At 42.8% G+C, this 16,668-nt stretch overlaps 1 protein-coding gene across 2 annotated transcripts in view; it reads left to right on the forward strand.

The window, feature by feature from the left end:
• The window catches only part of LOC126237369 (phosphoinositide 3-kinase adapter protein 1), a 534,739-nt gene that overhangs the window by 388,055 nt on the left and 130,016 nt on the right, over nucleotides 1–16,668 (forward strand). The window contains exon 1 of one of the 2 annotated variants that reach the window (XM_049947451.1): nucleotides 8,899–9,193. The exons of the other annotated variant lie outside the window; for it this stretch is intronic. The gene's annotated coding sequence lies outside the window, so the exon portion shown is untranslated. Of the gene's footprint in view, nucleotides 1–8,898; nucleotides 9,194–16,668 lie in introns of those variants that run through there. 2 annotated transcript variants of the gene reach the window in all.

Below are 16,668 nucleotides of genomic sequence, written 5' to 3' on the forward strand. Positions count from 1 at the left end.
CCAGAGGCCCAGTCCGGACCGGCAAAACAGTGATAGATATGACAATAACCGACCGCCACCACAAAATGCGCCAATTGCGCAGCCGTGGCGGCCGACGCAACACAACGTGCACATAGTGGAGGTCAATGACACAGAGCAGCCACGCCCATCCACTAGCAATAATTCAACAAACTAGATGCGGCCGAGATACGCTCTCCATCGTCGGCTACGGTTTGGAGTGAGAGCAGCCCGACACAAAACAAAACACCGAAAACAATCTGTATCCTTAGGTATAATGACGGGGTACAGATGGGAGATGAATTAATAACCGAACCATCCACGTGCATAAAGGAACACAAGGACAATGTACAAGTGATAATAGAAGTTAAAATTAACAATATTGATGTGCAAGTGGTCATAGATACAGGTGCTACTGTTAGTGTTATGAGTATGGACTTATTCAAGGTACTGGGGAAGGAAAGGCGTATGCTGACTTTTCCCGTGAATAATTGTAGAGTCACTGGAGCCATAAGTGCACAGCGACAAATAATTAAGCTCCAAGTGCGGGTAGAGATGTATATAGGGGAAGAAGCCATAACGAGCTCATTCCTGGTAGTAAAGGGTTTAAAGGTAGCCTGCATTTTGGGGGTAGATTTTTTGAGAGAGAGGGACGCAATAATAGACCTTTCTCGGGGAAAATTAAGTTTGATGAATGCTGGTAGGAGAATAGAATTTTCCATGCTTAGATCTGAAGAGGTACCTGTACCTAATTGTAACGCCATAAATATAAAATGTAGGAATCAATCGATACTACAATTAGACAATTATTGTCCAGGGCAGAATCTCTATTATCCTGACGTACAAGGTGATCAATCAAAGGCGAATATGGATATATTAGTGAACAAAGTATCACAGTCCGAAAATTTAAATTCAATTCAACAGGAGGAAATAGTACAGTTATTATCTAATTATGCAGATGTATTTTCTGAACGACCAGGAGTTGTTAAGGGATATCAATACAAGATCGAGGTAAAGCCTCACAAAACTTACTGTCGAGCCTCATACTCCATTCCTTGGTCCAAGAAGGAAATAGTAGCTAAGGAAATAAGAAAACTGATCGAGTACATTTTAGCGGTGTATGACCTCTTTTCAAAATATTTAAAAATATACTGCCTTAAATCAGCCACTGCTCGTGGAATAGTGAAATGGTTAGGCAAAGAATATTTTATACAAGTAGGTAAGCCTGAAGCGATAATATCGGATAATGCTTCATATTTTACAGGCCATACCTGGAAAAACTATTTATATGAACAAGATATAAAGCGTATACTAATTTCCCGCTTTCACCCACAAGCAAGTTTAGTAGAGAGAGTATTTGGAGAGTTAAATAAATTTTGCAGGTTATACATTGCATATAAGCACACAAGGTGGCCAGATATGATACATAAGTTTGTCGAAATTCACAACGCAACCCCGCATGCTTCTACGGGGTATCCACCAAATGAGATATTAATGAATAATAATCGAGCTCTGAACGAGTGGCTGGCACCCTTGCCTAAGGTCCCAGTCATTCCTGAGCCTAAGGAAGAGAAGATAAGAAAAGCGGGATGCAACCTTACTAGGTGCGCCCAGAAAAGGACGGAAAAATATAATCGACATGTAACGAATAACCAAACATTTAATGTTGGGGACTTGGTGCTCTTACGCAATCATCCTAAGTCCTCGGCATCTTTGAAACAGAATAGCAAGTGGCAATTGGTGTATAATGGACCTTTTAGAGTAGTAAGTGTGCCACATGAGTGTAGCTATCTCTTAGCAGATCCCCACTCAGGGAGAGTACGGGGACTGTATCCGCGTAAGGATGTAAAAGCATTCCTACAGTAAAAGACTAATAGTCCTATGCGGACACCGTTCCTTTGTAAACAATGAACATTAATAAGGTGTACTAGTGTAGGAGTGTATAGTTATAAGAATATGATTGACTTTTTTCATGTGTGTGGATATTTGTGTTATGTACTCTTTTAATTTGTGTTTAATTTGAGATATTTCTTGGCACAATCCTTTATATTATGTGTATCTATGTGTAGCTGTCAGATTGACAGATCTGAACCCGGAACAATATTAGTAATATAAGGCCCTGAGAACTTTATTATCTCACTAGTGTTATCACAAAATAATGCACCCAGTAGTGACCCGAGAGCACCACGGGAGGCAACCTTGTTGTAAATTTATGTAGCGTAAAGAAACTCACAAAGAAGCTTCAATTGAAGCATGTGCAGATTCAATCAATAAGAAAGAGCTAGCCAGATACGGTCCAAGTAAATTTTCGCCTACGGAGACTTCACTGTGGTTACGTAGGACGTTGATTGTATGTACGTAAATCTTACACTCTTGTAAAAGGTTACGAATGTGCTGTTGCAAACAAATTCAGCAGCGGACATTGTAAATAGAAATAAATAAACTTTAACAAAAGTGTAGTATTGTGCGGCAGAAACAGACAGTGACAGTCACTGATAAAGAACTAGCACAACACGAACAGTGAACCGATAACGGACGGTGGATAAACCTAGTGTCAAATTTAACTTTTTGTATGTAAAGGGACGCTAGGAAAGAGCGTGTGACTAATGACAAGTCATGACGGTGGAAAATATTGTGTGCCCATAAAAGTGTACTGTGACAATGAAACCTTGTGCGAACCAGACTAGTGAAGGCCTACTGAGTAATAACTACCACTAATTGTGTGCGTTCTTTCCCACAGCAGGAAATACGGATAGTATACTGTTTGTGAACTTGTTGCATGTTTCCTGGAGCACCGCAAGAAGACGTCGCACGGGCGAGCTGGTATCCAACGCGTTCGGCTATAGCAGCTATGCAGCGGCCACAGCAGCCCGTAGCAGACCAGACAGCCACGCCCGTACGCGCCGTAGCTGTCAACGATGGGGCGGTGACCTACACGAAGTCAGCGCGCCGCGCCGAGCGCCGCACCCCACCGCTCATCAAATACATTATTGGCTTTTGAAATGTTTACATAAACTGAATAACATATTAATGACTTCATTTTGATAAACATTGAACATGTACTATGTACGTCCGTAATTGATATATCCTAGGACAAGTGACCTTGTAGTGTATCACAAGAAAAATAGTGATATTGTGTAATTGTGTAAACCCGTTTGTGACAAACTGCAAAAATACTTCAAATGAAAAACTGTTAATATAGACTATAAACCAACTGGGATGGCTGGGCTCCGGCACAGTTTTGCCCAGGTTTCCTGATTGCCTACGCCCAAATGGGGGAGCCATGTACTTATATAATCCTGGGGCTAATTACAAGAGCCATTCCATAAAACATACAGAGGTGTAAAGAACGTTACTGGCACCATTGTGTCAAAGTGTAAAACCTCTTTGCCAAATGCTGCCAGGGGGCAATGTAACGTTCCCTGGCATTTTCACAATTTATTTGTAACATATACGCCGATCTGGGCAAGTTATATATATATATATATATATATATCTTAATATTACTGAATGTGGTATGAAATATGTTTGTTATTTTTATTATATTTTTTTGTAACATTTCTCTGTATTAGGATAGGAAATTTCTATATTTATTATGTGAATGTAAAAGTGTCAGTATTTGCGGTATCAGCGATATTTGCTAGAAATCGATTTACAAAGAAATGTTAATAATCGTAATAGTCGTGCCGTTGTTTATCTTTGGCATGTGGAGACTCTCTGTCGTTGTATGGACAGAGCAGCTAGTTGTGTAGACAGAGCCGCTAGAGTGAGGAAGGGTCAGTTGTGGACAGAGCAGCTGAAGTGAGGAAGAAGTGAGGAAGTGTTAATCCTTGATCGCTCTAGCAGACGCGATGTGCAGCTACGCTCGCGCCCATTAGACGCGCCTGATTCATTAACCCGCATTGTGGGCACTAAAGGTTGTGTATGCATCATGGTTATCCAGCAGAGTTAAGATGTACTTCTCTTGTATCTGTCGGGACTTTGCCGCCTTTAATCAAAGCGTACGAATTAATGTGAGTTGACTTGTTTGGGCTAAATATATTAGTATTCATTAAAAGTGTGAATTATTTATGTAAATGAGCATGCCCACGTCATCTATAAATCACATGCGTAATGTAGTAGGTTTGATCAGTGATAAATGTCGGCTTGGCAATAATTAAGACATTTTCTGTTAATTAAAATATTCTTGTGTTCTATGGCTAGTGCCGGGATAAAAGTCAGTAAAAATATTTCACAAAAAGAAAAACCCACTGCATTCTGGAAAGTGTATGCCAAGGCCGAATGATTTAAGAGACTCAGTTCTTATCCAGATAGTACTATCCAATTAATATGAGTGCACGTAATAATTTCCTTTAAATGTACGTAATCCTTAAGAAAGTAAAATTTGTTTTTTTATTACCACACGTAATGAAGAGAGTGGTTCTACAACAAAGTTCGCACTAAGGCAAATTAACTTTTAAGCAAGAAATAAAATTATTATTTCCTTTTTTTATTTCTACGAAATTTCAAATCATTCATTCCAGGAATTTCGTTAAAATGGCACCCAGCGTGAAGCTCGATTCAATTTTAAGAGTAATTTCATTAAAGTCCTTCACAGGCCTCATGAGCTGTCGAATTTTTGCTGGGGGCCTGAACACCGATGAAATGTTATATCTCTTCGGGAGCCGGCTGATCTTTCCCGACACTGTACCACGGAAAGGCAAAAACACAATTTTCTTGCGTTTTTCTTCGGTGGTGTTCTCTTCTCTGTTGGTGTGTTTCTTGCGTGTCACACCAGATGTAGCCTGTGACACCTGTCCGTGGCTGTACCCGTTTTCCCGGAAGGTGGTTCAGTTCTAGTGGCAGACTTTCTGCGTCTGAGACCAAAAGTCTTACGGGAAAACGGGTACACACTCTGGATGTCGCAGTCTAAAGAGCGCTTCATCTGCTCCGTACTCTTCATTAATTCTGTAGTTTTTGGAACACTAATTCTATAAATTAAATTGTTCAGAAATAAAAATAGTTCTTATTGCCCATATAGTGTATTTACCTTCAGAAATTCCCCTTTCAGTGCTTTATACATCGCTTCACACGTTTCTGGAATTATTTGTGGTTAATGTGCCTTGTCGTATCCGAGTGCTACAACTGCACATATAGCATTTATCAAGTGAGAATTCTACTTCGTAATATGAGAAGCCTCGTAACTAAAACAAATACTGAAATTCACTCTCACCCGTTCGTAAGCAATTTGTATAAAGCCTGACGTCCTGCACTTGCAGCTCTCGTAACAAATTTTCCTGAATGTTTTTGGTATCTCGAAGTAACACCCAAGGCTTCATCCAAGTATGTTTCCTTTTTTCCGCCGCTTTTATTCCAAATGCACACACAATGAAATCGTGGTACAAGCAGCTGCAGCGCATTACAACAAGTAGTTGTGAGCCATCTTGAAATTTGACGAAAATATGACGAAAGTCTAGCACCCGCTTTAAGAGCCACGCCAAAGATCTACATTTACATCTACATTTATACTCCGCAAGCCACCCAACGGTGTGTGGCGGAGGGCACTTTACGTGCCACTGTCATTACCTCCCTTTCCTGTTGCAGTCGCGTATGGCTCGCGGGAAGAACGACTGCCGGAAAGCCTCCGTGCGCGCTCGAATCTCTCTAATTTTACATTCGTGATCTCCTCGGGATGTATAAGTAGGGGAAGCAATATATTCGATACCTCATCCAGAAACGCACCCTCTCGATACCTGGACAGCAAGCTACACCGCGATGCAGAGCGCCTCTCTTGCAGTCTTCCACTTGAGTTTGCTAAACATCTCCGTAACGCTATCACGCTTACCAAATAACCCTGTGACGAAACGCGCCGCTCTGCTTTGGATCTTCTCTATCTCCTCTGTCGCCGGCCGCGGTGGCCGAGCGGTTAAAGGCGCTCAGTCCGGAACCACGCGACTGCTGCGGTCGCAGGTTCGAATCCTGCCTCGGGCATGGATGTGTGTGATGTCCTTAGGTCAGTTAGGTTTAAGTAATTCTAAGTTCTAGGGGACTTATGACCACAGATGTTAAGTTCCATAGCACTCAGAGCCATTTGAACCATTTATCTCCTCTGTCAACCCGACCTGGTACGGATCCCGCACTGATGAGCAATACTCAAGTATAGGTCGAACGAGTGTTTTGTAAGCCACCTCCTTTGTTGATGGACTACATTTACTAAGGACTCTCCCAATGAATCTCAACCTGGCACCTGCCTTACCAACAATTAATTTTATATGATCATTCCACTTCAAATCGTTCCGCACGCATACTCCCAGATATTTTACAGAAGTAACTGGATCCAGTGTTTGTTCCTTCTATCATATAATCATACAATAAAAGATCCTTCTTTCTATGTATTCGCAATACATTACATTTGTCTATGTTAAGGGTCAGTTGCCACTCCCTGCACCAAGTGCCTATCCGCTGCAGATCTTCCTGCATTTCGCTGCAATTTTCTAATGCTGCAACTTTGTATACTACAGCATCATCCGCGAAAAGCCGCATGGAACTTCCGACACTGTCTACTAGGTCATTTATATATATTGTGAAAAGCAATGGTCCCATAACACTCCACTGTGGCACGTCAGAGGTTACTTTAGCGTCTGTAGACGTCTCTCCATTGAGAACAACATCTGAGGTGTGGGGTTGATCTGTTATTTCGCACAACGGATTAATCTGAGATGTACACTTTATCCCGTGGCTCCTGCAAGATGCAATTTCCACCCCCACTCTACTACAGAAGTCAGGCAGACGCACCTAACGTTCTAAAGAGAACTGCCTGAAAAACTTTCAGCAATAAATATCTTCTGGAGTCGTCCGCTGTAAGGAAATGACACAAAAATTCACAAAATTTCTTACGTAACTAGTGGGATACTTGGGTACTGGAGTAGTGCTAGTTAGTGTAAGAAAAACACGAAACTAACGAAAGTTATTATTTATTTTGCAAAAATTCTGAGAAATCACAATGGCACTTTTAGTTATGAATTGAACAAGTTATATCCTGGTTCTTTTCGGAATGTGACGTTACCTCTCAAGGATAGGATTCGCTAATGAAATTTCTATACACAGTGTAAGATGGTTGTTGACTTGGCAGAATGGCTGAGGGGCGCGCCTACTCAACTTGAATAATTATCTTTCAGAATGTTGCTAGGTACGGTCGAGGATGTCGCTTGTGAAATTCAGTGAAGTGTACTGTTGTGGAGGAAATAAGGGGCTCGCAATAGCTGTAGCGCACAATACCGTAAGCTGCGATGACTGCTGTCTGCGCCGCTTGCTGTTGACAAATAAGATAACTCTCGTTCTATCTGGATTGACCTTCGCCAATCAAACTCTCCCTACGCCTTGATGAAGTCAAGGATTCCTGTTCGCCCCTAGTCTAACTATTGGCGTGGTACACCGGTCAGATAACCAGTCCACCGCGATGCCACTCAAAATTCGCTCGCAGGCGTTTAACTACAACTCTGTCCGTTCACACCGCACAATAAGTGTTTCGGCCAACACAGTGAACAACGCTTAATCGCAAGGACTCGATATAGAGAGTGGCCCTTCGATTCGCTCTCAACAGAGGTGCTCTCCCAGTGAAGTACTGAGGAGAGACTTGTTCGTCGCTCCAAGAGCGACAACGGAACGGCGCCTCTCCACGCCAGACGTGAAGGGGTATATCTTTCGGTCTCTTCCATTATTCCTTCAGCTCAAGGAGTCAGAAATATCGTCTGCATCAGCATTGCTCTTCTAAAACGGGAGAATGACATTTCGTTTAAGGCGACCAATCTGGAAACCTGTAGCACTGGGGTTTGGCGTTTGCTGTCTCCCTGTGAAAATCTCTGAAATTGCTATGTGTAAAGAATGCGTAGGCTGGCTGCTCCCACACAATGTTGCGGAATTTGCTTTTAAGCAGAACACGGGGTCATTCCCCCTTTTCACTCGGGCCCACGCTGTCCGCTCCACGGGTGGTCACAGGCCGACATAGGCTGGGTCTTCCTCTGAAGGGACCGGCGTCCCGGTGTGTGGTCTACCTCTCTCGAACTAAAAGCTCCTGTGACCGTCGTGTCTGGAATGTATGTGTGTACGCCAGCCTCGAGTATTTCAACCACGGTGCGCTTACTTGTTATTTGTATATCGTTTACATGAATTCATACAACATTGACTTTATCTAATCGAGTTTGGGTATGAATGAAGCGCCTTGATGTGCGGAATATGATTGTGAGGGTGGAATGTGTTAGCAATGAAGGTCAGGAGACCACGACGTCTTACAAACATGCTGTGTTCTGTTTGCTGAAAACTCTTCAATCCAGCCACACGGCTGGTCTGATACTCCTTAGGCTCTTACTTTGTTTATCAGGCGACAGTGTGGAACTGTATCGAACGCCTTCCGGAAGTCAAGGAAAATAGCATCTACCTGGGAGCCTGTATATAATATTTTCTGGGTCTCGTGAAGAAAGATCTTTGTCGAAGAAATCTGACGAATATTTGATCGTATTTCTCCGTCAAAGAAATGTGATGGTGTAATATCACGCAAGGAAAGGAACGAAGCGAGCAGAAGAACGGGTGGTATTATTCGCGCAGCCTGAGAGGCCAGCGGACAGAGAATTCCGCAGCGCGGGCGCGCGCTGCGGTGTAGGCAGGAAGCCGCATTGCGTCAACAGCGGTGGCAGCTGACAAAGAAGGAACGAGTCGGCGCGGCCGGATGAGCAGTGAGAAGGCGTCAGCGGCCGGCCGCCGCGTCTTCTGATGTGCGAGGGTCGGCCGCGCCGCGGCTGGGGTTGCGGCTGCTGGGGAGGAGGGCGGCGTTATCAGGGGTCGCCGCTTCCGGCCGCGTCTCCTCCACTGCCGGGCCGGGCCGCCCAGTAGCTCCGCAGCCGCCGTCCAGGCATCACCCCTCCTGTCGCCGATGCTATCGTAGCGAGAACCCCGGCGTCTGAACCGAGCGCGCTAGCAGCGGCTTCGCCTCTGCCAGCATCCACCTGTTGCTATCGCGGCAGTCGGCGGAGGAAGTCGTGCTGTGGCGGCCATGTGTCTGCCTTGTTTACGTCATCGAGGCACTAGCCGCCGCGAGTGTTGTTTCCCCGTGCGTCGCGACCTGCTTGTTTCGCGTGTGCCGCGCACTGAGTCACCACCGCACTGACATTGAACGCTAGTCTACTCCGTGAGAAGGCGCTTCGTGGCACCCCGACCCGAGGTGAGTCACGCACGTGAATCAACAAAGCTGTGTGCTTCACTTCGATCACGGTCAGTTGTAGTCTTGCGCATAATAGTTCGCGACTGGGAACGTTCAGTTGAGTTCGCAGTTCCGTCGCGAACTAGGTCGCTCTTTTAGTTCGTTAGCTCCCATCTCGATTTCCAGAAAGACAGTTCGCTCGCTTTGCTACCGCTACTGCACACGCTCTTTTTTCGTTATGCTAGACTTTTAAATAATGACCAGTGTTGACAATGCCTGTATTATTACAGTAATTAAAGGGCAAATAAACCAGTTATTTACACAAATGGGTAAAATGGGGTAGTGAACTACTTTACATACAGTGCACTCGTAGTACTTTAATTTTAAAATATATTTATTTATTAGTTCATTGTAGGAATATTACTTACAGAATACACTAACTGCGTTTTTATGTGAATAAAAATACACTTTCATAAATAATCGACTTTTTTAAAGTTTTGGAAATAACCAACAAAAAATATTTCTGCTTTAGGTACAGGTTAAGTACTACATGGCACAAACAATAATACCTTTATCATTAACAGAAGAAACACTTATAATTTGTTGCCAAACAATTAGACATAGAAAAAAGTAACTATGACCCCTGAGTGAGATCGTATTCTAAAGCATACTTTTTGTGCTTTGCATTATCATTCTTTAAATAATGTCTTCTAATTTTCAAGTGAAATATTATAAAAATTTACATATTATTATGTAAAAACATTAATTTGGAAACTTCGTTCGTTGGTAACAGTGTTCTTCGTTCATTAAGGATGTGTCCCGTCGCCGGAAAAACGCGTTCGCAGGGCACTGATCTCGCTACTATGCAAAATTTCTTTAACACTCATGCATATACCTGACGAGGGAACCTCCCCATCGCACCCCCTCTCAGATTTAGTTATAAGCTGGCACAGTGGATAGGCCTTGAAAAACTGAACACAGATCAATCGAGAAAACAGGAAGAAGTTGTGTGGAACTATGAAAAAAAAAGCAAAATATGCAAACTGAGTAGTCCATGTGGAACATAAGCAATACAAGGATAATGTTGGATCAGGAGTGCCGTGGTCCCGTGGTTAGCGTGAACAGCTGCGAAACAAGAGGTCCTTGGGTCAAGTCTTCCCTCGAGTGAAATTTTTACTTTCTTTATTTTCGCAAAGTTATGATCTGTCCGTTCGTTCATTGACGTCTCTGTTCACTGTAATAAGTTTAGTGTCTGTGTTTTGCCAGTTTACATTTTATATCTTCTCTACTTCGACCATCATCAGTTATTTTGCTCCCCTAATAGCAAAACTCCTTTACTACTTTAAGTGTCTCATTTCCTAATCTGATTCCCTTAGCATCACCTGACTTAATTCGACTACATTCCATTATCCTCGTTTTGCTTTTGTTGATGTTCATCTTATACCCTCCTTTCAAGACACTGTCCACTCCGTTCAACTGCTCTTCCAAGTCCTTTGCTGTCTCTGATAGAATTACAATGTCATCGGCGAACCTCAAAGTTTTTATTTCTTCTCCATGGATTTTAATACCTACTCCGAATTTTCTTTTGTTTCCTTTACTACTTGCTCAATATACAGATTGAATAACATCGGGAAGAGGCTACAACCCTGTCTCAATCCCGTCCCACCCACTGCTTCCCTTTCATGCCCCTCGACTCTTATAACTGCCATCTGGTTTCTGTACAAGTTGTAAATAGCCTTTCGCTCCCTGTCTTTTACCCCTGCCACCTTCAAAATCTGAAAGAGAGTATTTCATTCAACATTGTCAAAAGCTTTCTCTAAGTCTACAAATGCTAGAAACGTAGGGTTGCCTTTCCTTAATCTATCTTCTAAGGTAAGTCGTAAGGTAAGTATTGCCTCACGTGTTCCAATATTTCTACGGAATCCAAATTGATGCTCCCCGAGGTCGGCTTGTACCAGTTTTTCCATTCGCCTGTAAAGAATACATGAAGAATAGAGATGTAGAAAGTTAATAGCGTTTGTTACTACTTTCAAAACCTTTAAGGGTCTTAACATAAAAAATGCGGTGGCATTATCTTTTCAGCAGCCCTCGTACATTCCTTATCGTAAATTTCTCTGGTTTTGGATGTTCTATCATTCATATTCCATGAAGATTTGAGGCGTTCAGTATAAACGATGTTGTATTATTGATCACTCCCTGGAACGACGTTTTTCAAACCGACATTTAAGGCCACAGGCGAAAGAAGCCGTGAACTCGGCATTCCGAAGAACCGACGCTACACCAACAAGACGGAAAGTGACAAAGGTTTAAGGAAAACAAGTAATTTAATACGCGTCACCGTAGGAAACGAGACGGCTGTGCAGTCTGTTGGAAATGATCGTATGGCATTGTTGCCCGGGAGGCCCCATTGGCAGATGAATGGAAACCAACAGTGATGTCTCGTATGTGGTCGAGCGTTAGGTAAGAGAGAAGGAAGTCGCATTTTTCGGGGAATCCTCAGCAGTAGTTCAGGAACCAGAGCACGTCTGCACGCGTCACTTTCGGTGCGAATATTGACGGCTGGCCATCTGCGGGAGTAATACGATCTCTCAGGTTTTGTTAGCGTCACTGATTAACGATGTGCTTCCGCGTATTCAGCATATAAGTAGGCTGTTTAGGTTTTTATGCAAGTAGGCTGTTTAGGTTTTTATGTTGGTAACGCCACGTAGCGCTCCGTATGAAAATCACTGGCTGTGCTGTGTGCAGTCTGTGGCTGGTTGGCATTGTTGGAATATTCGCTATTGTAGCGTTGCGCAGTTGGAGGTGAGCCGCCAGCAGTGGTGGATGTGGTAAGAGAGATGGCAGAGTTTTGAGAGCGGACGATCTGGACGTGTGTCCGTCAGAAAAGCGAAATTTGGAAAATATATATATATATATATATATATATATATATATATATATATATAAAATGTCTTTTGAACACTATTAAGTTAAATGTATTGTTTGTTCTCTATCAAAATCTTTCATTTGCTAACTATGACTATCAGTAGTTAGTGCCTTCAGCAGTTAGAATCCGTTATTTAGCTGGCAGTATTGGCGCTCGCTGTATTGCAGTAATTCGAGTAACGACGATTTTTGTGAGGTAAGTGATTTGTGAAAGGTATAGGTTATTGTTAGTGAGGGCCATTCATTTGTAGAGATTATTGAAAGTCAGATTGCGTTGCCCTAAAAATATTGTGTGTCAGTTTAGTGATGATGGCTGGCTCTGAGCTCTATGGGACTTAACATCTATGGTCAGCAGTCCCCAAGAACTTAGAACTACTTAAACCTAACTAACCTAAGGACAGCACACAACACCCAGTCATCACGAGGCAGAGAAAATCCCTGACCCCGCCGGGAATCGAACCCGGGAACCCGGGCGTGGGAAGCGAGAACGCTACCGCACGACCACGAGATGCGGACTTTAGTGATGATCAGAATAAGTAAAGAGAGAAATGTCTGAGTACGTTCAGTTTTGCTCAGCTGTTTGAAAATCAAGTAACGTAAGGGGTTTACCAGCACAGTAATTCATAAATTTTTCTAAGGGGAGGTTTCAAGCAGAGTGGTTGTTTCCATTTTCTGCACAACATTTGGACGTCGTCCATGAATTTCTGGGCGCTCACTCTGACGCCATAAATTACCAGAGTTTCGTTGGATTTCGTGAAGCGTCTTACAGTAACATTCTGCTGCGGTAGTTCTTGAAGGCTTCGCGTATTCTCTTTGATACCCAGAGGCGTTTCCTTGAGCGTCTCCCCGTCTATAACCCTTTGTATCTTTTTACACCTGTTATACGATAGTCGCTGTCTCCTTAGGAAGTTTCATTATAGCGACTGTATCAGCGCTGGCACAAAGCTTGTCTGTTAATCGAAGCACATTGTTAGTTACTTAGGTTCATGTTCCATAGACCATATTCACGATAAACGTTCTGATGTGGAACATGTCATCTGAAAAGACACAGAAGAGGCTAAAAATGTATTTAGATTGCTACACGTTGGCCACTTCCATGTTTTTTCTGTATAAATGACTATTTCCATTCATTAATTTCGTAGTGGTATTGAAGTTGTTTTTAAGGAAAAACATAGCTAATCAACATCCGAAAACACTTCTGCTATCCGCCAGACACTTCACTTACATTCGTAGTGTGTCAAAAAATTTGATAGCTGCGTATTGCACCCCTTTATGATTAGTTATGGGGTAATGCATATCATTTTTCCTTCTTGTGTTGTACTAGTGAATTGCTCTCTCTGAAACACTGACAGATTCTTGACAATAAATTTCAAAAGTGGATAAATGTGCTGTGAGGCAGTGGTTAATATTCCCAGCTGCTTAAAGAGAGCTCGCCAAGACGTAATGTGTGAACTCCACACAAATTCTAATTACTTTATTACATGTTTGTGCAACGAATACTTTTTGAATAAATGAGGAGTTACCCCGTAAGACATCAGTGAACGGAACTAAGCAAAAAAGTTAACTTCCTAATTTTCAAACCTGCAAATTTGACAGTATTATTCTTATGGGATAAATAGCCAAATGTAAACGTTTCAGGAGGTCTACGATATGGTTTTTCCAACTGAAGTCTTCATCAAATACACTCCTAGGAAGTTGGAAGTTTGTTAGTATACTAGCAGCAAAGGGGAGGTGTGATAACTGACAGTACAAAACTGGAGCTGTGTTTTCTCAATGCGATTAGTTCGAAGCTGCTGTTTTCGTCTTGGACGCCTTCACATGTCTGCCCAAATTATCCTTGGACCAGGTGAACTGGCGCAGTGGTCAAGACTCTGGACTCACATTCGGGAGGACGACGGTTCGAATCCCCATCCGACCATCCAGATTTACACTGGGTGGCCAAAAGTCATACGGGACACAGAGTCGGTAGTCAGCCTATGCGGTGCATACATTTCTATACAGTCCTGGTAGAAATCTTCGCGCCCGTCCGCCCACGCTCCCTTCCCCTCCCCCCTGTTCAACTAGGTGGTGATCGCTTGGGTCTGAGGCGCCAATCCTCGCGTGGTTGCCGTGAGGTCTCAGGCGCCTTGTCGCGGATCGTGCGCTCCATCCGTTGGAGGTTCGAGACCTCCCTCGGGTATGAGTGTGTGTGTTGTCCTTAGCGTAAGTAAGGTTAAGTTAGATTAATTAGGGAGTAAGCCTTGGGACCGATGACCTCATCAGTTTGGTCCCATAGTCCTTACCACAAATTTCCAAATTTTTGAGGCGGCGACGTGACGGTTTGCTGTGTGTAGGAACAAAACATTCTCTTTGCCTGGGCTGCATTTATGCGCACGTTGTTTAGACTATTACCTGTGGACACGCAACATAAACAATAAAAAACGTCTGTGTTTCAGTACTGTGTAATGGTAAAACACGTTGATTTAATTACTTTGTATGGGCTTATTTGGCTGAATTTTTTAGTCGACAGCTAATAATTACGTTCAGCATTCCCTTTTCAGGACCCACACTCCCTCTCGTTGAAACTAAAATTGTTCTTGACGAACGTAGAAAATATTATGCTGTGACTAATATATTAGTGCGTCATTACTGGAATAAATCAGCTCATACAAATACCTGGAGGCAACAGTTTTTGGTTATATGAAATGGAATTTTCACACACCATCATTGCTAAGGTGGGCGGACATGTGTTTATTGGTGGCATACTTGGAAAATTGACTTTGTCTACAAAGGATATTGGCAACAAAATACTCGTGTGGCTCATCTCACAATACTCAACAAGTGTGCCGCACCCACACCCAGGGCCAGTTCGAAAATATTTTTCCACAGAAGCGACTTAACGTTTGACGCCCCTCCTTTCCCTTCTTGGACTTTCAACCGTGTCGGTTTTCGCTATTTGTTGTGTTACGCGTCGCTTGGGCCTTAAACCGGCTCTGCCCATACCAAGTAAGTCGTTACTGAATGTATACAAAGAACGGCAGTGCGAATGGCGACAAGTTCGTTTGACGCACGGGGGAGCGTTGCATAAAGATAGACGCCAATTACTCCACAGAAGCCTACTTACAAAGGGAAGAAACAAGGTATATATTTAAGCCACATACATATCGCTTGCGTACTAAGAATGAAAGCTAGATTAGACAAATTATAGCGCATTTAAGCATTCTTCACGCGCTCCATGCGCTATTGAAACAGGAAGAAACCCTAATGTATGGTATCTGGAGACTGGTTTGATGCAATTCTCCACGCTTGTCAATTGCGCTCATGTCTCGTCGTCTCGGCACAACCATTACAACTTACATCCATTTGAACCTTTATGTACCGGATTCAAGCCTTGGTCTCTAGAAATTTTACTCCCATACAATTCTCTATTATCAGCATTATCAAATTAACGATCCTTTGTTCCTCAGGTTGTGTTCTATCAAACAATGCCTATTTTCTGTCTGATACCTTAGTAGTGCTTGTTCGTTGTCGTTACCAAGTCAGCAAAATTTCTGTAACTCAAAAGCAACGAAAAATTCGACATGTTTTTCAATCAATCAAACTTCATGATGTACGTCTTTGAAAAATCAACAACGACAGATCTCTCACACAAAAAATTTTAATGATAAGAGTTTTCCGTTTCACACCTAACTACACTTTTTTTTAAAAAAATCTAGTTTTTCAAATTTCAAAAATCCGATAGACTGAAGATATCGATATTTTACATGCAACACATCTTTAGCATCGATAGTACTCACGCAGTTTAAAGATTTTGCGATATATGGATACTGGCCATCCTCCATTTACCGAGCCAGGTACATAAACGTTACTACGTTTACACGCGACACGACTTCCGGAAGGTGAAAACCAAATTCCGAAAACAGTTTATCGCTGTCATGTTTACATGTTAAGGCCTGAACCTATTTTGCTAGACCGGCCAATTATCGCTTTTGCGATTCTGGTGTGTGTGTGTGTGTTTTTTTTTTTTGTCACACACATGTGGCGTTCCACTGACTGGTTCAGTGAGCACAAGGGGTGGCTGTTTCTGTCAAATTAAATATTACAGGTAGAGAACGTATGCTCAATCTAATGTCTCTACTTCTCCGTTACTGCACAGAAAGTCACTTAGTCCATATTAGCTGAAACATTTGTTTCTAAAAAAAAAGAAAAAAAAACATAGCATGACAATACAAATGTTCAAGGAAGCATGAATTCCTAAGGGACCAAACTACTGAGGTCATCGGTCCCTAGACTTACACACTACTTAAACTAACGTAAACTAACTTACGGTAAGAGCAAAACACACACCCATGCCCGAGGGAGGACTATAACCTCCCGTGGGAGGGGCCGCGCAATCCGTGACATGGCGCCTCGAACCAAGCGGCCACTCCGCGCTGCTATACAGAAGTGTGTTAAGTGTGTGTACTTTGGATGATGCACCTGCAGAATATACTTATAAGCAGGTGTGCTAGAAACTTTGGAACGTTGTTTAGCATGTCCTCCATCCGCGAAGTGTAGCGAAATTTCAGGTGCTGTACGGAAACATCGTGCCA

The sequence above is a fragment of the Schistocerca nitens genome, chromosome 2 (assembly GCF_023898315.1).
Source record: "Schistocerca nitens isolate TAMUIC-IGC-003100 chromosome 2, iqSchNite1.1, whole genome shotgun sequence".
Taxonomy (NCBI): Eukaryota; Metazoa; Arthropoda; class Insecta; order Orthoptera; family Acrididae; genus Schistocerca; species Schistocerca nitens.